General features: G+C 49.6%; 1 protein-coding gene and 1 long non-coding RNA gene across 3 annotated transcripts in view; both read right to left on the bottom strand.

Annotated features, from left to right (window-relative positions):
- The window catches only part of KCNIP2 (potassium voltage-gated channel interacting protein 2), a 123,414-nt gene that overhangs the window by 81,575 nt on the left and 19,391 nt on the right, over positions 1 to 22,448 (bottom strand). The window lies entirely within an intron of this gene.
- Positions 15,756 to 17,330, bottom strand: LOC143843441 (uncharacterized). Its single transcript, XR_013233557.1, has 3 exons — positions 16,933 to 17,330; positions 16,018 to 16,082; positions 15,756 to 15,928 (listed from the first exon to the last, which is right to left on the bottom strand). It is a non-coding gene; the product is annotated as an uncharacterized LOC143843441 (long non-coding RNA).

Here is a 22,448-nt window from a genome sequence, read left to right as displayed (position 1 = left end):
GAACCCTGGGTATGTGAAAGCTCCCCAGGGGTTATTCAGCTTTTCCCAGAAGTTCAGATGGCCACTTACATCACTAGATCACTGGAGCCCACTTCCCATGTTACTCTACAGGCCTAGTCTCCTTCTCCACAATAGAAATGGTAAAGGATCAATTGATTTCTTGGCTGGCTCACACATCTTACTTTCATGCCCACTTTTATGAAGGGGCATATCAGCATTTCCAAGGTTCCTTGAAGCCTGGAAAATATTTCAGGGGTTCCTCCATGGTCAAAAGGTTGAAAAAGACTGCCTTGGGGATTTTTGGCCAATAAAAGTTCACCAACAACTTCTGCCTCATCTTACCCAGTCCCAAGTGACCTGAGAATGGCACATCATAGGGTCAGCTCCAGCAATTTATACCAAAATGTCTGTGTTACCATCAATTGTCTGCGTAGCAGGCCCCTCTTTCAGATTTCTCTCTCTCTTTCAGTAAATAAGGCTTTACAGAAGTTTCTCCAAGAATGCCAAACTAAGATCTCTTTACCACATCTTTCTTTAATTTCTCTGAATTTCCCCCAGAATACAGAATAACACTCTGAGAAGCTTTAACCATTGTCTTGGTGCAGAAATGTTGTCTTGACACTTAAATATTCCTTCCTACTTGAAAGGTACTGGGGAGCAGCACTCCCATTGAGTGCAGCTTTGTGCCTGTGTGGTTTGAATGTTATGCCAAGTCTCCAATCAGGCGGTGCCTGCACTGCTGACCCAGCATCCTGAAAGAGAGTGATGAAGCTTTCTTCCTTGTGTCTTAGCTCCTAAGACAGCTGAACAAGTCCTAGCTGAAATGGTTAATGTCAGTTGAGAGCCTCATACTAAGGATATGTTTGTACCTTTCGGGTCTCCTACCTACAGAGAAAAATCCAAAAATGTTATCAGCTGCAACATGCACCCCCCAAAAAATCCTAAAGCTTTTTCTTGTTCTCTTGTTGAATATATTAATATAAGATGTCCCAACACTGAGAGGCAGCGTGGTGCTGAGGTTACCATCTTGCACTTGGACTGCTTAGCTGTTACGTTTTCTAGATAACCTTTTGGGGCAGTTATCCCTCTGAGGATTGCTGTGACAGTTAAATGGAGAGGGAGCAACAAGCACCCCCCCCCTGCATTCCTTGGAGGAAAACTGGGATTAAAAGGGGGAGGGACCATCATCACCTTCTCTGAACACAGAAAGTCCTAAGTTCAAATAGGGTTTCCAGTTACCAGGAGGGAAAAAATATCCTTTTTCTTTAATAGAAGCTTAATGGAATATTATTTGTCTCTCTGCCCTGAAAACCTGCCTATTTTCACAAATTAAGCTTCTGTTGAAGGCACAGACACTTTCAGTTATCAGCCTCGGTTCAATCACTGGCAGAGGTGTTTTGGGATAAAACAGCCTGAAACAAGCTGAGCCAGGTGGTTCACTCCTGGTTATCTGTGGGCCTCTGTGAATTTTTCTGGCAATTTAAAGGGGCAACCCACCCCTGTCAGTCAGAGTAGACAAGATGGTGCCAGGCAGACCTAGCATGGCTCAGAATAGACTTTGTGTTTCTCTGTCTAGATATTTATGCTCCATTTTTCCCTCCAGTGGTCAAAATGGCTTCCAACAAAGTTCCCCCCTCCTCCGTTTTATGTAAAAGAGAGTTACGTGTTCCCAATATGCTGACTCTCACCACTGTGAACCATTTGAGATCAGAGATGTCTTAAGAGATAATGTTATTGTTGTGTGTTTGTGTGCATGCCCTCAACAGTGCACTTTTGCACAGCCTGTCCCAGCTCACAGTCACAACATCATGAATCAAACTGAATGAATAATTTGGATGTATCAAACCTGGCAGAAGTAGATGGATGCTAGTATTGTGGACAGCAAAACAGATTAGCTGGGGTAATTGCCCTGAAAGAGAACCTGTCAATCGAGTCAGCTTGGGGATTCTTTCAGGAAGGACCCTCTCCAGGGAGGGCTAACCTCAGGAGGACTAGACTCTGCTCTTTTATAACAATTGGGCTGCCTCCCATCCTCCCTCCCTCCCTCCCTAGGAGTGACAGCTAAAGAACATCCCTAAAATATAGGCAGTGTGAAGCTGAGGAAATAAATAGGCCAGATAACGAGGTTATTTGCATAGCTATTAGCCTCCAGGATTTGCAATCACTTTGACATGGGACGTGCTGTCATTTCACGTCATGTCAAAACAGTGCCTGAACTTGTAGGCTGAGAACTAATCACGGCTTCTTCCCCTCCCCTCCCCCCAAAAATAGAGAAGCAGCAAACATTATCATCCAAATGTTGATGTTGTGCACACAAAGAAATAATCAAGCCCATTGTGCTGTGGAATTTCTACCTTATCAAGCATCCCTCCTGCCAAAACCGGCAATATTCCCATCCAGCTCTTGTTAAGGCCTTCTAGGTCTTGCAGTCGGTCCTCTGCCACTTCATACAAACAAGAAACTAGGGTGGCACCTTGAATGGAACAGCACTTCCATCACAAACCCAGTCGTAGATCCCGTTGAGTCAATGGGTTTCTTATGTTCAGACACAGTGAATCCAAAGAAAGAAAGACAGCTAACCATGTTTCCTGTTGGTGCAAAATTCAGGATATGTAGACACATTTCTATCTAGACAAATAGAGATGTTTTGTTAATGCTAAAAGTGCTGGATTTTCCATAAAGTCTATCAAAAAGAGCCTATGTCATAAAATCTATCATGAAGAGCCAGCTTGGTGTAGTGGTTAGAAGTGTGGACTTCTAATCTGGCAAGCAAGGTTTGAATCCCCACTCCTCCCCCACACGCAGCCAGCTGGGTGACCTTGGGCACGCCACAGCACTGATAAAAGCTGTTCTGACGAGAAGTAATATCAGGGTTCTCTCAGCCTCACCCACCTCACAGGGTGTCTGTTGTGGGGAGAGGAAAGGGAAGGTGATTGTAAGCCGCTTTGAGACTCCTTCTGATAGCATATAAGAACTCTTCTTCTGCTATCCCCAACCTTCATATTAAAAAGAGGTATCCTGCACTCCAGAACAGAACATTTTTCTGTGCTCAGAAATGTAAGCCCTAGTAACATAGTGCCAGGCAGACATGGCTCACTGGCAAGCATGATTTTTAAAAACTCAAGGGAAAGCACCTAATCTTACTAATCTTACTAATTAACTGGAGGAAAATCAGACATGTAAGGGGGCAAAACTTAGAAACGGCACACATATTAAGCTAACGTTCTAACAATTGGTGATGGAAACTATTTGCCAGGATAGAATTCGGCTTTGGACATTCAACAAACAGGAAAACAAGAAGCATAAAACAGACTGCCTGTTTCTGCCTTCCGTGTAATAACTGAGTAAGTGGCCAGTGCCCCTTCCCCAGGGAAGGCTAATCTCCTCCTTGCTCATCTGTAGACATCCTGAAAGCTTCTAGGCTTTTATCACCCTTTCGAGCTGCTGTGACTCAAATAAGGCTGCAGTCATCCCCATCCTTAGCTAGGGATGCTCAGACACGTGCTGGATCAGTTCATATTCAGCTCTCCAGGTGCAAGCAGGGAGCCAATGTTTTTTTCTTTTTTAACAGGCTGCTTGTTTGGGTCCAAGCTGTCATCGAGATGGTTTCATGCCTGTGTGTTTTCACACAGCCTTGTGGGAATCATCATGCCCTCAGCGTGTAATTGCATGGCCTGACAATATAGGCCCCTGGGGGAGGGGGTTAGTTTCACTTTGAGATCCAATTCTGAGGGCAGCCTGCAAGAGAGCAGGAAGCAGAACATGCTGCTTGAGGCAGACTGCCAAAGGCAGGGGGACCTACGGTTCGGTTCACGGCCGTTCATTGTTGCCATGCATGGTGTATTCACCCACTGAGTGAATAGGCTTTCTGCATTCCCCCCTTAACACTTTGCACACAGAGATACATCATTGTAGGTACCTTTGCCTACCCCAGCAGATACTCTGCTAAATAAACCCAACTACCCCATATTTTAATCCCTGAGAATCCTGCCTTCTATGACCAATGGAATACAGGGCCCCAGTAATATCTGGGAAGCTGACCGTGGGGCTGGGAAGCTGACCGTGGAAGATGCCACCAGATAAACAAATCAATCTGTAGTTAAATAGGGGAAGGCAGATGTTCTCTGTGTGTATGGGCTTCTGTAATGGTAGTGCCACAGGGCTAGCCTGAACGAGCGCTCCATCCTGGATTAGGAGCTGCTCCTCTCACCCTGAAGGTAAGCAGGGGGAGACAAGTGGCTGCTCATACAGACCTGCATTTTTTTTAGTCCATTCTGTTAAATATTTCAGAGGTTTACATGGGAAAGCTTTTGGCCCGTCAGCCCAGATTGGCATCAGGCAGGCAGACTATGGTGTGTACCAAGGGGAGAATGAATAATTCACACCTCCTGTCTCACCAGGGCAAAAGGAAGAGCAAGCAGTTTCACTGGCTCCATTGTTGTGACAGGCATGTGGTCAAGGGTTGTAGACCAAGTGTGACACTGAGGCCTAGAGCTCCTGCATCTAATACACTTGACAAAGGAAGGCACATCCATCACATCACAAAACTGAAACAGACTCAGATGCTTAAGGAAGCAGCTTAAATCCCACCTGCAAGTAACTGGACCAAACTGTAGCTCCAGAAACAGACTAGGTCATTGAATGGAACCAGAACCCCTTGCAACTTTGGCACAGTTCAGGTTGTGCTATCAGGACAATATCTTGTCTGTTCCCTGAGCTCACACCACAATACTTACAGTCACTCTCTAGGCTAGTGATGAGATTTGCACATTACAGCTGAGATTCCCCTACTGCATTAGAGCTGTAGACGGTTGCCACATCCCAATACGAGCCCCAAACAGGAGCATATGGGAATATGGCAACAGAAAGAACTTTTGCTCCACAAGGGACCGTGAACCACACAGGATGGTTCATAGGTGCAGAGGTAGGCTAGAGTGGCAGGAGACATGATGCCTTCGCCTTTCAGGAGTCCCACCTGTGCACTGCCATGGACGTTGGGGTCTTTGTCCCTGGAAACCCTACGATCATGATAGTGGGGCTTCAGGTGCCAGCCAAACCTCACTCCTAAAACCCAGTTTAGGATCACTGGCTCCCTACTTTGGGATACCTAAACACTGTGACTTTAGGATGTGCAGGAGGATTTTAGAAGAGAGACTTGCAATTGAGCAATACTTGCTACCTGGATTCTGGGAGCCACACTCCTGTGGTGTGAAGAAATGCAAAGGAATTGAGTGGAATTGCAGGTGGGTAAAGAAATGTCTTTAAAGAAGGCAGAAGGATGTGACCATCCAGGTGACAGATGCAACGCAGCACACCTGACAAGAGACAGCAGAGGGATGGTCTAGGGATATGTACAAATAAGTCTCTTGCCCAGCCAAAGGCTACACATGCACAGGATGAATAGTCAGAGGAAGCACTTTTCAAAGGCCCAGTTCTCTTTATAACTCTTAATCCTCATCATTAGGACCTTTTGCCAGGCACTCCAGTTCCTCTGCTTTACAGATCCTAGTATCCAGGCAGCACTGGCTGAGCTGCAGTCCAGGCTCTAGAAATGACTCAGTTTCCCCAAGCTGATGAGTCAGGAGAGGCTCTCCAAGGGGCAAGGTGTCAGCTGATTTCCCCAGCTATTCAGTCAGTGCTATAAAGACTCCTGGAGAGGAAGAGCCTGTGCTGGTCACTCCTAGATTTGCTGGGTCACACTGACTAGAGTCATCACTGGTCTCTACAGTGGAATCATGATGAGGTCATAAAACAAGTTGACTTCAAGCACAATCAAGGCAGGGGTGCAACTGAGATTCTTTTATCAAAGTTACAATTGACCCCCAACATTCTGTTCTTAGGTGGATTTGTTTTTTCATATATATATACACATATACATTCATTCATTCATTCATTCATTCATCTTCTATACCACACTTGACATCTCAGGGCATACACACACACATCCCCTTCAAATGTTTGGGCTTTCTTGCTCAAATCACCTCATACAAAGATGGCAGATGCTTTGTAGGAGATGCCCTTTACAGCAGATTTCACCAAGCATCACAAATATAACCACCTCTGTGCCCTATACTACCCTGAACTGACATGAGCAAAATGGCTCCCACATAACTAGTAGGACTGACATTGGCAACAGTGTCCCTAAACTCCAAATCCTCCCACCTGTTCTGCCTCTCCATTTCCCATGAGTTAAGCAACAATGCATTAAAACACCCACAAAACTCAGCTAACCTTGGTTCCACACAACTTAAACCATGTAACACATACAACCCACCTCTATAGTTATAAGAATATTACAATTTTGTTTTGTTTTTTCCTGAGATGGTTGAGCAAAGTCCAATAACACATGGAGAACTCTGTGCCAATTGGCTTTTTATATGCTGGTGCAAGCACTCAGAAAACTACTCTTTTCCCCTCCTGTGGCTAATAGCAGACATTTTGAGGAGGAAATTTCTACTGGGGAAATGAGTTGACCACCTTCTGTCCCTCAAAACCAGGGCATTGATCCAAAGTGGACCTCTTCCTATGGCCGATTTTGTTACTGTTAATAAGCAGGAGACATGATCACCAGTTTCCCAGATACCAGGTAATTTGGCTCCTCAGCTAGCAATAGCATAAGGTTTCCTATTAGTCCCCTTAACCAAGCCATTCTACTACGCATGTGTATTTGTAGTCACCTCCATTACCACCAAATAGTTGAGTGCTATAGATTGACATGACGTGTACCTCGTCCTTATTTATCTTGAAGAAATCTTGAGCCTTACCAACTGCTCTCTTAAAGACTAATGTGTTCAAGCAGCATAACGCCAAGTGTATAAAATACATTGTTAAGCCTCCTTACGGAATATTCCAGGGCGAAAAGATGATCTTAATGGGAAAAAAGAAAACATGTACTTGGAAGAAAACAGAAGGAAAAATAAAATCAGGCATGTAAGACAATAAATAGTTTACACATAGGGAGGTTTACTGGAAGTCAGAAAGCTTTCCATCTGTTTTGGGCTGACTTTGCAGAACTGGGGCTGACTTGTGACAAGAGAAGGGAAAAATCTTTACATTTGGGGGGTAAATTTCTGTTTTGTTACATTGTCAATTATAGGCATGAAACCTTCTTTGGTGGAACTGGGGGGGTGGTTTGCAGCTGATTAAAGAGTTAAATATTCTTCCCTCTGCTTCCCCATTCTGAATCACCCCCAGCAGAATCAGTTTTTCCTTGTCCAAAGGTCATGAGATCGTATTTACATGATTTGACAGAGGGTAGATGATTTCTGTAGAAATGGCACAACTGCATTCTAAGCCACTTACACAAATAGCGGCCGCGACTAAGCGCGGCCGCCGTTGACGCGGCGGGGGCGCCCAGGAGCGGCGCGGACCTGGGCCACGTCAGCGGGCCGCGCCGCGGCGCGCTGGGGCGAAGGGCGGGGCTGCCGGCCTTAAAAGGCCGTGCGCACGCAGCCCGCCCTCTTTCCCTTCCTACCGCGCGTCCGGACAGCTTGCTGTTCGGGACGCGCAGCAGGGGCTCCAGGCCGGCTGGCTCACGGCGCTTCGGGCGCTTGCCAGTCCGGCTCTCTGGAAGGACGCGGCCCAGTCTCGGTCGCCGGAGGAAGCTCGCCGGCGGAGGAGACCCGGGCCGAGGGGGAGAAAGAGGTGCGGGGGGAATGCCCCGCCGCCAGAAGCCTGCCGCCGCCGCCCCCGGAGGGGGGGAGGCGGCGGCCGCGCCCGGAGACAGCGAGGGGGTGGCCGGCCGAGGCGAGGCCCCACCCGCGGATTCCGGGCCGGTCGTGTCGCCCGGCCCTTCGGCGCCCGGGGGGCGGGAGGGGACGGGCGGGCCGGCCGGGCCTGCGTCGGCGGCCCGGCCAAGAAGGAGCTGCCGCAGCCCGGCCCGGCGTTCTGCCTCGCCCCGCGGGGGCCGCAGGTCCGTGCGGGGGGGGAGGCCCGGGGGGCCCGGGCTTCGCCCGGCACCAGCGGGGCGGGGTCGGGTGCCTCGGGGTCGGCGGAGGCCGGGCGCCACGTGAGGGGCTCCCGGGGGGTCAGGCGGGCCCAGGACGGGTCCAGGCCACGCGGCCGGTCCCCCGGGGGCCCGCGGGGCTCCGGATCCCCGTCGCGGAGGTCGTCGGGGGGCGGGGCCGGGAAGAGGGCCTGCGCATTGCGGGCCAGTCGGGCCTGGGCGTCGGCCATCCCGGGGTCCCGGGCTCGGGGCGCCCGGACTGACTCGGGGGCGGCTGGGCCTTCGGGGGGCCGCGACCCCGGGGGGCGTTCTTCCCGCTCCGCGAGGGGCGGGGCGGGGGGGAGCCCCCCGGGGGGGGCCCGCCCCGCGTCGGGCGTTTCGTCGCCGTCGAGGGGCGGGTCCTCAGGCCGCACGCCCGGCTCCTCGGGGTCCACATCCAGTGGGGGGGCCCGGCGCCGTTTGGGGGGTCCGAGGGACCGGGCCAGAGACGGCTACAGGTCCCCGTCCCCCTTACGTCGGCCCGACCGGCTTTTCCGGCGGGTCGGGGACGGCTCCAGCGGGTCCTCCCCGCGCCCATCCCGGGGTTCCTCCGGGGGGCGCGCGGGGGGCTCCGGGCGTAGGCGGCGTTCTGGTCGCCGCAGCGGGCGGCGTCGTGGGCCGTCCCGCTCCAGCTCATCTGGTCCATCACTCCCGCGCCGGTCGGCGGATTACCGGGCGGGGTTTGCCGAGGCCAGGGCCCTTTACGGGTCCGGGCGGGCCCGCCGACGCAGTCTGGGCCGGGCCGAAGTTTCGCTTTCTAGGAGCCCGTCGCGGGGCACCGACTCGCGGACTCCTTCCCCGCGGGCGGGGCTCGGCGGGAAGCGGAAGCGCAAGTCAAGGAGGAGGGCCCACAAGAGGAGGCGCACGTCGCGGCACAGTCCGCCTTCTGGTGAGTCCTCCTCGTGGGAGGAAGGAGATAGCACCATCCACGACGGATGGTACTGGATAGAAGGGGCCTACGTGCCGGGTATCCCGCACTGGTTGAAGAGCAGGCGGCGCAACATGGTCCGCATGCTGGACGAGGCCGGCATCAGCATGCGGCGTAGGGAACCGCCTGGTCGTTTCAGGGACGGCGAGGCGCCACCGGGGGTCCACCTCCCAGTCAAACTGCGGGAGCGCACCCTCGACGGCTACTTCGTCGATTTTTTCGAGCTGGTAAAGTGGCGGCGGAAGGGCGCCGATACCGGCAAGAAGGGGGACAAGGACAAGGCGCAGTCCCAGCCATGCGAGCAAACCATGCTCAACTGGCTCAAGGGTTTCGCTGAGTTCCAGGCCTTGATATTGGGTGCTTACCCAGAGAGGGGTTGGCACCTTGCGCGATATCTTTATACCGTGCTCGAGGCCTGGGAGGTGGGCGGTGAGGAGGCCGCCATGGATTATGATCGGGAGTTCCGGGAACTCGCCTCCCACAATGCGGCCACGCGTTGGGATCTTAGGCTGCACGACGCCTGGTTCATGCAGGTGGGGCCCAGCGCACGTCAGAAGAGGGACCGCGGGAAAGGTGGTGCCTCCGGGCCAGCCCGGAAGTTGTCCGGGCTGGTCTGCTGGGACTACAACAGGGGTGGGTGCAAGAGGCGCAGGTGTCGTTTTGAACATCGCTGTGAGACTTGTGGCGGTGGCCACACCATGGCGGCTTGCGCCCAACCTTCGTCATCGCAGCCCTTTCGAGGGACCCGATCCTCCGGGAAAAAGGACGGGGGATCGGGTACCGCAGCTCCTTCCACGGCCCCGAAGTCCGGCTGAGGCCGCGGGGCAGCTCCGGGTCCTGGCTCCTACGCCGGTTAAGTTGCCCGTGCTCTTGGCTTGGCTTGACCGGTATCCGGACAGGCTGGCAGCTGCTTACCTGGCATCCGGGTTCTCGAAAGGTTTCCGGATACCTTTCACGGGTGATAGGGTGGCGTCCACAAGCGGGAACCTGCGGTCCGCCAGGGAGCTGCCGGATGTGGTGGCGGCCAAGTTGGCGAAGGAAAGGGCCGCAGGGCGCATCGCTGGCCCTTTCAGCGGGCCGCCTCTGCCCAATTTGAGAGTTTCCCCGCTCGGCGTAGTGCCTAAGAAGGCGCCCGGGGAATTCCGCCTCATTCAGCACTTGTCATATCCGAGGGGCGGGTCGGTTAATGACTTTATCCCGCCGGAGCTGTGTGCAGTGCGTTACACCCCGTTCGATGAGGCGGTCGACATGGTCCGCAGGTGCGGCTCCGGCGCGCTGCTCGCAAAGTGCGACGTGCAGTCGGCCTTCCGGCTTCTGCCAGTCCATCCGGACGATTTCTGCCTTCTGGGTTTCCGGTTCCTCGACGGCTGGTACGTAGACAAGGCCATGCCAATGGGTTGCTCCATTGCATGCGCGGCCTTTGAAACTTTCAGCTCATTCCTTGAGTGGGCTGCCAGCATGCGGGGGGGGATTCCCGAGTTGGCACATTACCTGGATGATTTTTTGATGGCGGGCCCGGCGGGCTCAGACCCCTGCTCCAGCAGTTTGCGGTCATTCCAGAGGGTGATGGCCGAGTTGGGCGTGCCGTTGGCCGTGGACAAGACCGAAGGTCCCGCGACCAGGCTCACGTTCTTGGGGATCGAGCTTGACACCGTGGCTGGGACGTCCCGGTTGCCGGAAGACAAGCTGTCCTCACTGAGGGAGCTCATTCGGGGTGTCCGCGGCAGGCGGAAGTGTGCGTTGAGGGACATTCAGGTGCTGCTGGGGCACCTGAACTTCGCTTGTCGGGTGGTCACCCCCGGCAGGGCGTTTTGTTTTCGCTTGTCCTTCGCCACCCGGGGCCTTTCCCGCCCCTTTCACCACCTTCGTATCACTAAGGATATGAAGGCGGATTTGCTCGTCTGGGAACAGTTCCTGGACGGCTTCAATGGCGTGGCCATTTGGCAGTCGCCGTTTTCTCTCCGGGACCGGCTGCAGGTCCATTCTGACGCCGCCGGCGGTTGCGGGTTCGGAGTGTACTTCGAAGGGGACTGGTGCGCCGCGCGGTGGCCAGACGAGTGGGCGGAGGAGGTCCACCGCGACATGACCTTCTTGGAGTTTTTTCCCATCGTGGTGGCCGTTCGCCTTTGGGGGCCGCGTTTCGCCAACCGCCGGGTCGAGTTCATGTGCGACAACCAGGCCGTCGTCCAGATCGTGAACAGGCAGTCGTCACGATCCCCCAGGGTCATGCGCCTGGTACGGGTTTTCGTTTTGGCCTGTTTGTCGTGCAACGTTTCTTTCCGCGCCAGGCACGTCCCGGGGGTGGCCAATGAGTTGGCCGACGCTCTCTCTCGGTTTCAGGTCGAGAGATTTCGGCGCCTCGCCCCGGCAGCGGCAGCGGAACCTACAGCGTGCCCGGCAGACCTGTGGCAGCTTGGCGTCGGCTGATTATGGAGGGGGTCCTGTCGTCTTTGGCGGACTCCACAAGGAAGGCGTATCGGAGGGCGGCCTGCCAGTTCGAGGACTTCGCTCGGAAGGCCGGGCATTCGTCCAGCTGGCCCATGAGGGAGGGGCTGCTGCTTCGTTTTCTAGCCCACCTCAGGGAACGGGGACTGTCCTGCCGAACTTTGCGGGTCACGCTGGCTGGCCTGTCCTTTTGCTCTAAGGCTGTGGGTTCCTGGGACCCGGGGACGTCATTCCTGGCCCGGCAAGCCCTGAAGGGCTGGGGGCGACGGGCCGCGCCCGGACCTGACCCTCGACGCCCTATCACCAGAGCCCTCCTATGCCGGCTGCTTGGGCACCTGCCGACAGTGGCTCGAACTGGGTTCGAGCGGGCTCTGTTTCGGGCCGCGTTCACGGCGGCATTCCATGGAGCATTTAGGGGAGGCGAATTGGTGGCCCAGTCCCGTTCTGCGCGGACTTCCGGTGGGCTGCTGTTTTGCGACGTGGAGATAGTGGACTCGGGGGTCCAGTGCTTGGTCCGCCGCTCCAAGTGTGACCAACGAGGCAGAGGGGCCCACGTGCACCTCCCGGCTTTTCAGGGGGAGGCTGACTGCCCACGGCGGGCCATGGCCGCTTTCCTGAGGATGCGGCCTGCTTTGTCGGGGCCCCTATTCGTGCACCAGGATGGGACTTGTCTGTCCCGGTACCAGTTCGTGGCAGTTCTCCGGGCTTGCCTGCGCGGGGTGGGGCTCCAACCGTCCTTGTACGGGGCCCACTCCTTTCGTATTGGTGCTGCCACGGATGCCTATTTGGCAGGTCAACCGCCTGGGGTTATACGGCAGAGAGGGCGGTGGCGTTCGCAGGCCTACAAGGCATACATTCGTCCTCAACATGCCATGTGATTATGGTTTTTTCCAGGCGTCCCGTCGACAGCGGCAGCGGTCACGGTGGTGGGGCACAGTATTCCATACTGGGCCGGCAGGCATGCGGCTGCTACCAGCTGGGGAGCGCATCTCGGCCTGGAGGACGTTTGCAGGATTACCTGGTCCGGAAGGAGAGGATTACGGTGGTCATCCTTGCTGCGGGTCGTGGCCGATGACGTTCATCGCTGGGGCGTTCCCGACGTGTTGGTGATACACTTGGGAGAGAACGATCTGCCTGCGATGACGGGTCGTCAGCTGAGTGCGGCCATTACCGAGGACTTGAGGATCCTGCGACAACGCATGCCGCATACCGTCTTGGTGTGGTCCGAGATGTTGGATCGCCTTGTATGGCGGGCAGCCGAGCGATCCGACCGCGTGAACTGGGCCAAACAGAAGGCGAATAAGGCCGCTTCGAAGACGGTTCTGTCACTGGGGGGTGTGCTTGTTCCTCACCCTTTGATCACTTTCCGTTTCCCGCTGCTGTTCAGGTCGGACGGGGTTCACCTCTCCGAGCGGGGGTGTGAACTCTGGCTATCCGATGTGCGGGAGGTTTTGAGCACAATTTTGGTTGAGGGTTGGCGGGAACAGGGACCTTCGGTTCCTGTCCAGTGGCGGGTCATGCAAGGTAGGGAGCCCGTTGGCAGGGAGCCCGTCTGCGTACGGGACTCCCTGGAGTAGGGGGTCTCATTAAGGAGACCGGCCATAACCGGGCGCGGCCTACCCGGCTGGGAGGCCAGGGGCCCGGGGCCAAGCGAGGGGTGAGGGCCCCATGGAGGCGGACGCCCGTGGGGTCCTCGACGGTCGCTTCCCAGGGACCCCGCGGCGGAAGGCGTCCCATCCTCCCGGCTGGGAGTGAGGCGAGGAGCCGGAACGCCGCGGGGATGGTGGTCAACCGGCCGGTTGACAAGGGCAAGGGCTCCCCTGACCTTGCATGCGGGCCAACCCTCCGTGGGGAGGGAGTCTGGTTAATAAACGGCTGCGGCCAATTTGTTGCCAAGATTGGGTCCGTGTCGTTACTGGGATAGTCGCCACCTGCTAGTCAACTGACATGAAATAAATGGTATATCTTCCATCACTCATTTCTACAGATGGTTCTTGGCATCAACTCAAACTGTTTAGAAAAAGCATGAAAGACCTGTGCTGTTTTAGAATGAAAGTGGTGTATACATGTGTATGTATTTGAATATCCTCGATGATAAAACACATTTTCATGGGAGAGCCTGTTTTAAAAGAAACAAAGTTCTCATGGCATAAAAAAGGAAAGGAAGCTTTAAAAATAATAATAGTGGTGGTAGAACCTGAGACCAGGGCATGTCTTTCCCTTTACTACAAAACCATAACAGTCAGGTTTCCAAAGCCTCTTTCCCTGAGAAGCAAGCTAGCAACACAGTATAACATTTTACATATTGCATGATTAGAATGGTACAACAAAAATAAGGAAAATGTTTCAGGGAAACTTAGACTGTGCAAACAAATTACAAGGCAGTTCTCCACTTCCCCCTTGCCCTTTGGGGGCCTGGCACCTCCTGTGTCTCCTACAACGCAGCCACTGGTTCCTGATTGGAAAACTGTATGTCGCTCACTAAATCACCACACTGTAAAACTGCCATAAAACATATTGCTAGAAAATACAGAAAGGCACTCTGTTGTGCTCCATGATCATTCTGTCACAGAGACTAGAGACTGTGCAAGGCTATGCCTAAAATACCTTCTCTTTGCTCTCAAGTATAAAATAATGTTCGCTCTGTATCCTTGGTTTATATACATTATCTGCAAAGAACATATATTGTGAAATAGTCTTCTTAGATAATAAGAGAACAGACATAGATAATGAAGAATAGATATAATGAAGGTAAGAATAGATAACGTAAAACCTTTCTCTCTCCTTCAGCAGGGGTTGGCAATAACATTTGTTTTATGTATTTATGTATTTATTTACATACACATTTTATTTATAATCTGCGTTCCTTGATGAGACAAAGTAGATTACAAAATGTAATGCTTTTTACAGTATTCTACCCACAATAAAATGAGCCTCTTGTGGCGCAGAGTGGTAAGGCAGCCGTCTGAAAGCTTTGCCCATGAGGCTGGGAGTTCAATCCCAGCAGCCGGCTCAAGGTTGACTCAGTCTTCCATCCTTCCGAGGTCGGTAAAATGAGTACCCAGCTTGCTGGGGGGTAAACGGTAATGACTGGGGAAGGCACTGGCAAACCACCCCGTATTGAGTCTGCCATGAAAACGCTAGAGGGCATCACCCCCAGGGTCAGACATGACTCGGTGCTTGCACAGGGGATACCTTTACCTTTATCTTTACCCACAATAAAATGGTAATGACTGAGGAAGGGAATGGTAAACCACCCTGTATTGAGTCTGCCATGAAAACGCTGGAGGGCGTCACCCCAAGGGTCAGACATGACTCGGTGCTTGCACAGGGGATACTTTTACCTTTACCCACAATAAACAATGCAACAAAACTGCCAGAAATTTTTATAGATGTTAAAAATGCAAGCCTGTTCTTTTCATTCAAATCTTCTCCTGATTAGAATATAGGTTGTGTGTGTTATGGGGAATCATCTGAACCTATCTTAATTATAAAATTCACTTTGATTTAGCAATGTGTATATGTAAGCAAGCAAGAAAGAGAATAACATTGCCAAAACAATCCTTTAACGGTTTATAATTGAATAGAAGAGACCCCGGGAACTATCTTAAAATTCAGAGAAACCACAGATGTGTTACTGTAATACAGATTTATCACAGCAAGTTTTTTGTCCTTACTGATAGAGCTCCGAATAGAGGGTAGGGGAATTCTCTAGCAGAGGCTTAATTTGTGGAAATGGATAGTTAAAGCTTTCCATGACATGGAGGTAATTGGCATCACCTGATAATTGCTGGCATATCAACCATTCTAAAAGGACAGCTAGAAGGAGCAGTTTAAAAGCTGCCAGTCCTACTTGTTGACCTCCAGGACTCCCAGCCTACCAACCCTGTCCTGACTGCTGATGGCAAGTCAGCCTGTCTCCGATAGCTTTTTAACATAACGGCAGAGCACTCAAAAACAAAAAAGGGGCTAATCAGAACACAGTCTAAATTTGTCCTGCCTGCTTTCTCTGGCTCCACAGATCAGCAGCACACAAATACACACAACACACAGGTTAATAAATGGTAAGCAGGAAACCCTGCTCTCAGGAGGCTAATTAGTGGCCTTCTCTTGTGCATTACGATCCCAAAGAGAATAATATAATTACCACCCAAATTTCCCAAAGAGAATAATATAATTACCACCCAAATTTCACATCTGCCTGGCTCACCTGCATATTCCACCTCACCTTGAGGATGAGGGAGGAATGGCACACAGCATCTGAGTGTCCTTAAGCTATCCGAGAAGCAGGCTGCACAAACAAGGTTGTGCATCCTTGCTCTAAAACAAGAAGTTAAAGCACTGGATATCAGGCCAGATCCCCCCCCCCCCCTGAAGAAGAGGCAGCAGAACTTCTGTTTAGGGTTGCCAATTCTGTGTTGAGAAACACCTGTGGATGGAAGGAACAAGGGGACATCAGGGTTTAAAGAGGGTAGAAACCTCTGGGGTATAGTGCCATGGAGTCCACCCTCTAATGTAACCATTTTCTAAAAGAGAACTGATCGTTGCTATCTGGAGATCAGCTGAAATTCCTGGAGGTTGAAAGAAAAGGGCCACATCAGTCACTAAGAGGGGGGGGGGAATAAAGCCAAGGCCAATGGGCTCTCTCAGCTCCACTTACCTCACAGGATGTCTGTTGTGGGGAGAGGAAAGGGAAGGCAAATATACGCTCCTTTGAGACTCCATCTGATAGAGAAAAGTGGCATATAAGAACCAACTCTTCTTCTTCCAAAGTAAAAATATATTTTATTACTCAGTTAAATTTTTCCAACAAGCTTTTTCAGGGGAATCTGTTCATTCTGCAATGTTTCTTCAAAAAAGTTACAAGATTATATATTATTCTTACTTTATTTCGCAGCATCAACCTCAGCCTTCTTTTTTAATCTCCTACCTGAAGTGTGGCTACCCTAGTTCTGCTTCCTGTGGAGTTTACTGGCAGAATGTTTCCATGAGTGTCCAAGGCAGCCAGGCCCACAAATACTCCCTGTAGGTGACATCCTGGGAGATGTCTGCTGCTGCTCTAAGAGGGCTGCTGTCCTGTTAAGGTACTAAACTGAGAAACCCAATGCCAATGATATTTTTAAAAAGGACTGTGATGGTAGACTTTGATACAAGTATAAAAGCAATGGACAGGGCTAGTGGGGGGGAAATTGGCATAGGTTTATAATGAGTCAGTTAGAGGGCAACAAAGCTGAATTTACAAGTGAAATAATATTAGAATTAATGAGGAGGAAACTGAGTCAGGGGTTTCACCCAGAGAGGAAGCATATTAATGACTCCAGATATACTAAGCAAGGGTAGAAAAAGGCAGCTCATAGAGGAAATGTCTTTTAATAAAAGGAGTTTACCTTATGCGGACAGAAGAGAGGTGGAGGATTATATTGTGAGAGAATATAAAATATGCATAAGAAGCCATCCGGCATAGAATTCTCCCCCCCCCCCTTCCTGTGACAATAGACCAGTACGTCCTGCTTGTCAGTGAAGCCAAACATAAACCAAGCATTTCTAAGTGAACGGGCATCAGCAAACTGCTTACATAAGAGATCGTTGATCCATGTCAGTCAGCCGACTTATAATTCAGGAGAACGTGAGAGCCACTTGGTCAAAACCACGACAAACACGTAACATTTACAGACTGGGAACAGCATATCTAAACTGTATCCTAAGGAGCCTTGCCAAAACAACATGAAACTGTTTATCCCTCCAACGGAATAACTAAGTCAAAACATACAGAATTCTTAGCAATGCTCATTATCAGCACAGGACACTGGCAGTTGCGTCAACCGTGTGGGAGATGGGAGACAAGGCTCAGACACATGATGAGCTTTCAGATTCCTTAAGGAGAAAATTCAGAAAGGCAATAGCCCCACAAGAAAGGGGTTCTCCATTCACCCATAGCACTGTTGAGCAAACAAGTCACCACAGAATAGGGCAGGAAAGGGCCAGGAAGGGAACCTCCCCTAAAGATGCAGTCTCCTCTGCCTCCTCATAACCACAGCCCTGGTTTCTGAGAGCTGTGCCTCCAGGGTAACGTAAATGAGGTAACTAGAAGGTGAGGCTGAGTCAAATGGAAACAAATCCAAAGGAAGGCCAAAACTGTGCCGTGCCTTTTGAGCCTCTATGTGATACTATCTTCATGATGATCTACACACCCATGTCCTTAGAAACATGCACCTATCCCTGCTCCCATGAGGAAATCCAAATTGAAACTTGTTGGGGAAATCTGATCCTCAGTTAAAGAGTGTTATAACATTCCAGCCCATCTTATAATGTCACTCGATAAACCAGCTACAAGCTACCTACCAAGGGAATATAATACTTAACATTTAGTGGATAGAAAGTATTTTCCATCTTTGCTTTGAACTATTCAATACTTATGTGTGGCTCAGAACTACTACACCTTTTTCTGGAACAACAAAAACACATTATCCATGATTTTTTTTTTTAATCCTGCTTCCCCCAACAACAATAAAACATTTCCTTAGATCCCTTTACAGGATACTTTGTATAATGGTCTCACTTTCTGTTCAGGTAGATTTGTGATGGTAACTGGATCCTGATGATTGTGTGTCACAATAAAGATTCAAAATACAGAGCACATATGCCAAGCTAATAGGGAAACGGCTGCTTCATCACAGGCACACCCTCCTTCCCTGTTCATATTCTCCTGTCAGAAAACACTAACAGGAAATGTGTTTTAGCTACCCTTTTCCAGTATTACTTTGCACAATGAAAATAACATTTTATTTGTACTGAGGGCATGTCACTTTGCGGTCTTATAGTAATGTGTACCATGCCATTTTTTTAAAAATTCAGTCCAGAAATGGAGAGGGGAGGGCGGGTACAAGGACGGGAAAAATGCTACCGAGACTGTTGCACATTTCTCTCTTCAGATAGGCTTGCCCCTGTTTGCGCCCCAATTTGCAGCGCAACAAGAAAGGGAATTTCCCCCCCACAATTTCCCTCATCGCAGAGCATACCGGACGAAAACTTGCACCAACTCCTGCACAGTCATGGGTTGCTGCCGACATCACGTGGAAGAAAACACCGTTTATTTCCTGTGAAATGTAGTAGATCAATAAATGAAATCAAATTGGCAAAAATGTAGATCTTCCTCTCAATTTTATTGGCTGTCTCTCTTAATATCCAGTATGTCAGCAACCAAAACAGGATCTCAGGTAGTTTATCCTACTTTCTAAATCTTCATCAGTGGTTGCACATCATAATCTAAACCAAGGCAGTATTATAATAAGCATACAGATAGGAATCATATCGAGTATTTTGTCTAAAAGAGTAATAATATATATTCAGAAACCTCAACCAACCTACCTGAGTAAATATGTTAAATGTCACAATTATCACAAATCACTTTGGCATAACTCCAAAAGATTCCAAAATATTCAAAACTATAAGACATTTCAATTTGGCATGGGGTCATTTCCTCATTCATATCCGATCCTTATTTCTTACAGTTCTTATTTAAAGCTCACCCTACTTACACAGGTGCTAGCAATGTATTTAAAAGAGCAAAGGCAGGTATGTAAATTACAAAAAGCATGTGAAGTCCATGTTGGAATTCAGTCCATTGGGTGCGATCGTATCCAAACTAAAAATAAAGAAACTTTCCCTTTGTTGAAGGATTGTCTGTGATTTAGTTCCAACAAAGCCTGATCTCAAAGTTTCCAGTCCAAAAAAACTAAAGTCCTCCATGCCGTGCTTTTGCTCCATCCAATGTTGGACGAGGGGTGCGTCCGAAACCATATTTCTTAAGCAGCATCTGTGTTCTTGGATTCTAGTTTTCAAAGCACGCATGGACATACCCACATATCCTAAATTACACTTACATAAAATCAAATAAATGGTATTCTTTTTATAACAATTTATGAACCCATTGATATCTATCCTGAAACCATTTGTATGTGTTTAACTGTCCATCTCCTGGAAACATGTACAAACCGAAAATTTTCTGCATTTGTGATTGCCCACTGATAAATTGTGATACAAAGAATGTCATTTAATTGATAAAATTAATGGGACCCGTTTTCGTTGCTGACATACTGGTTATTAAGAGAGACAGCCAATATGACTGAACGATCTACATTTTTTGCCAATTTGACATCATGTGGAAGCAGCACTAAAACCCAGGGCACCTCGGTAGCCTAGAGATCAACTGTAATTCCAGGGAACTTCAGGCCTCCCCTGGAACCTGGCAACCTTAGTCCCCATCTGTATCAGATGTGACAGATCCACACAAGTTATGGATTGGAAGTTTGTGAGTGGATCCTGGGGAGCACAGAGGTTTTTTTTTGGGGGGGGGGCTCAATGAGGTATAATGCCATAAAGTTCAACTTCCAAACCAGTCATTTTCTCCCAGAGAACCAGTCTCTGCAGTCTGGAAATTATTTGTAAACGAGGAGATTGCCAGGCCCCACCTGGATTCTCCTTAATGGGTTCTCCTCAATTCCTAGACACAGTGCTCCCAATTTAGGACCAGAACAACAGGGTATGTGGAAAAGGGGCTTCAAGATTTCTTCCTGGTCCCAATAGGGTTGCCATCCTCCAGATGGGGCCTGGGGATCTCCTGGAATTATTACTGATCTCCAGATTGTACAAATCAGTTCCCCTAGAGAAAAGGCTGCTGTGGACTCTATGGCATTATGCTCCACTGAGGTTCCCCCCTTCCCCAAATTCTTCAAAAGCTCCAGGAATTTCCCAACCCAGACCTGGCAATCCCAAGTCCTGGTGATATGTGCTATTTGGGGAAACCATCTTGTTCCCTGGCCCCCTGCAGAATATTTGGGTTTTCCTATGGGCCCCACAGCACCTCCCCAGATTGTTCTAAGATGGGAAGATAGCAAGTAGGAAAGACTGAAGCCCGTTCCCATGTACCCCATAGCCCTGATCCTAACCAGGCACTGCATATGCTGTAACTGAAGAAAACCCACTACTCATATGCAGTTGTTGTCTGATACAGAGTGAGGACTCATCCCCAACCTGTGCATTCCTGAATGTATGTTGAATCAACGGCCTAAAGTTTTGGACAAAGTTGGATTCCTTAGGAGAAAGATATGAAAATGTGTGATTGTTTCTGGGGACAAATGAACAAGCCAGTCAGCCAACAAATCCCCCCCCCTTCCTAGTCATTCCCTTCCAATCTCACAGATTGGAAGTGGCAGTGTTTACACCACGGGCCCATTTCTATTGCTTGCTAGCCAAGGTAGGGGACCTTTATTTTCCAGGTTCTTTTCATAATCAAGACCATTGTCTCTAAACACGTCTGTGTTGGCTGGAAGGATAGAAAAAGAGGAAAACAAGGCCTCTTGGCTCCACTACCTCCCTGTTGCATAGAAAAAGGATCACAATCTGTGTCAAGGCACTAGAGCATCCCTCTACAGTAGAAAAGTGTGGGCTTTGAAATGTACCCCCCACACATACACATAAACCTTTTTCTCCCCACATGCCTCTCAGCTACAGCAAGAGACAATAGCACAGTACTCCCTGAGTGTTAAAAATATGAACGACACTGAAATGTATGACAATTGCATTCTATTAAAGCATAGTTCTGATTTATGCATGGATGCGTCTGCAGTGCTGCCTTCTGAACAAAGCATTTAGTATTTCTATGAAGCACTTCTAGTGTTTAAAGTGAAGCACCTAGATGAGCCCAACTATACTTACAACAGCCCAGGTCTAAAATTGTTGGCATTCTTGTTTTGCATCCTCACATGCACATTCTGAGGCTGAAGTGATGCATGAGGGGAGTGTTCATTTGACTGTTGGTTCTGAGTGAGACTGAGAGATTGACTGAGGGTATCTCTGTCCATGTTCAGGTTTATCTGTCAGAAAATGTAAAGTAATCACTTCATCTATATTGTGAATATCAAATGAAACCATGTAATAACCAGATTGTCAACTTTATGTGAACAAGGGGAAAAGAAAGTGTTATCTCTGAAGACCAGATTTTTACCTCAAAGAAAAGGTTGCAAAAAAGGGTAAAGATTGTGTTTGACTCTTTTCTAGTTAGTATGCAAGTAAACATATTCAGTATTTCTACTGAAGATTATATTCCTTATTATTTGAATTAAGAAAATAATTAAGAAACTGCTGATGTCACCTGGCTGCTTTTATATATAGTTTTCTCACTCTGCTGAACAAACTCTGACTAGAAGATTAGTGTAAGTTGACCAGTTTCCACAAAAAAAGATTTCGTCATATTTTTTTCCTCCAGTTTGGATATTGATAGAAATCAAAATCCCAGTATTACTCTCAATATTCTTACCATTAAACCCAAGAAAAATGACATCTGAACCAGCGCTGAGTATGCCACATCAGCTCTCAGCTCCCATGCATCTTTTTGGTTCAGCAGAAACATGGTGGGGTAGAGAGGAGTCTCCTTCCATTAATTGAGCAAAAGCATTGTACACTTTAGCCAGTTAGCATGTCTGAAAACTCACAGCATGTGAAAACCAGTGGCCTTTGCTAAAGATTGGCAGCAGGGAGGCCCATGTGCCTCACCTCCCTCTGGCTTGGCTTATTGTTTGTGAGCCATTCATTCCTCAGGTGCCAGCATCTCGCAGTGAAATCTTGACTGGCCTGCAGAAGATTGCTCCATAAACACACACGCACACAATTTCCTATTTCTAAACAACCTGGCTCCTCTTATTGTGAAAAGAGCACAACAGAGCTGGGCAGGAAAATATTCCTTAATGGATTAACCCTTTGCCAGTAGTCTCTGTTTATATGCCGTTCCCCCACCTCTCTCTGCGTGTTAATTACAGGCTGCCAGAATTCCCAGGGCAATAAGGTTTGCTTTTATTGTCAGCTAATTAAATAACTGTGGAAGTGCCAGGCCATTAGCGCTTCATTAGCTAAAGTTAATCACATTACTTAGTGAGTCAGGGAGCAAGGAAGACTGGGGGTACCAGGGGGATTCTAGGGCTTCCAGGTGAAGAGGAGATATTGAGCAAACATCTGCATGGAGCAGAAAGCTCTCAGTCTCATCCTTTTCTAGAACGCCAACATTCTCCAGCCACCTTTGTATGCTTCTCTCCT

This window comes from Paroedura picta, chromosome 8, assembly GCF_049243985.1.
Source record: "Paroedura picta isolate Pp20150507F chromosome 8, Ppicta_v3.0, whole genome shotgun sequence".
Classification (NCBI taxonomy): domain Eukaryota; kingdom Metazoa; phylum Chordata; class Lepidosauria; order Squamata; family Gekkonidae; genus Paroedura; species Paroedura picta.
The sequence above is the reverse complement of the archived record's forward strand: the minus strand, read 5'-3'. Positions and strand labels throughout refer to the sequence as shown.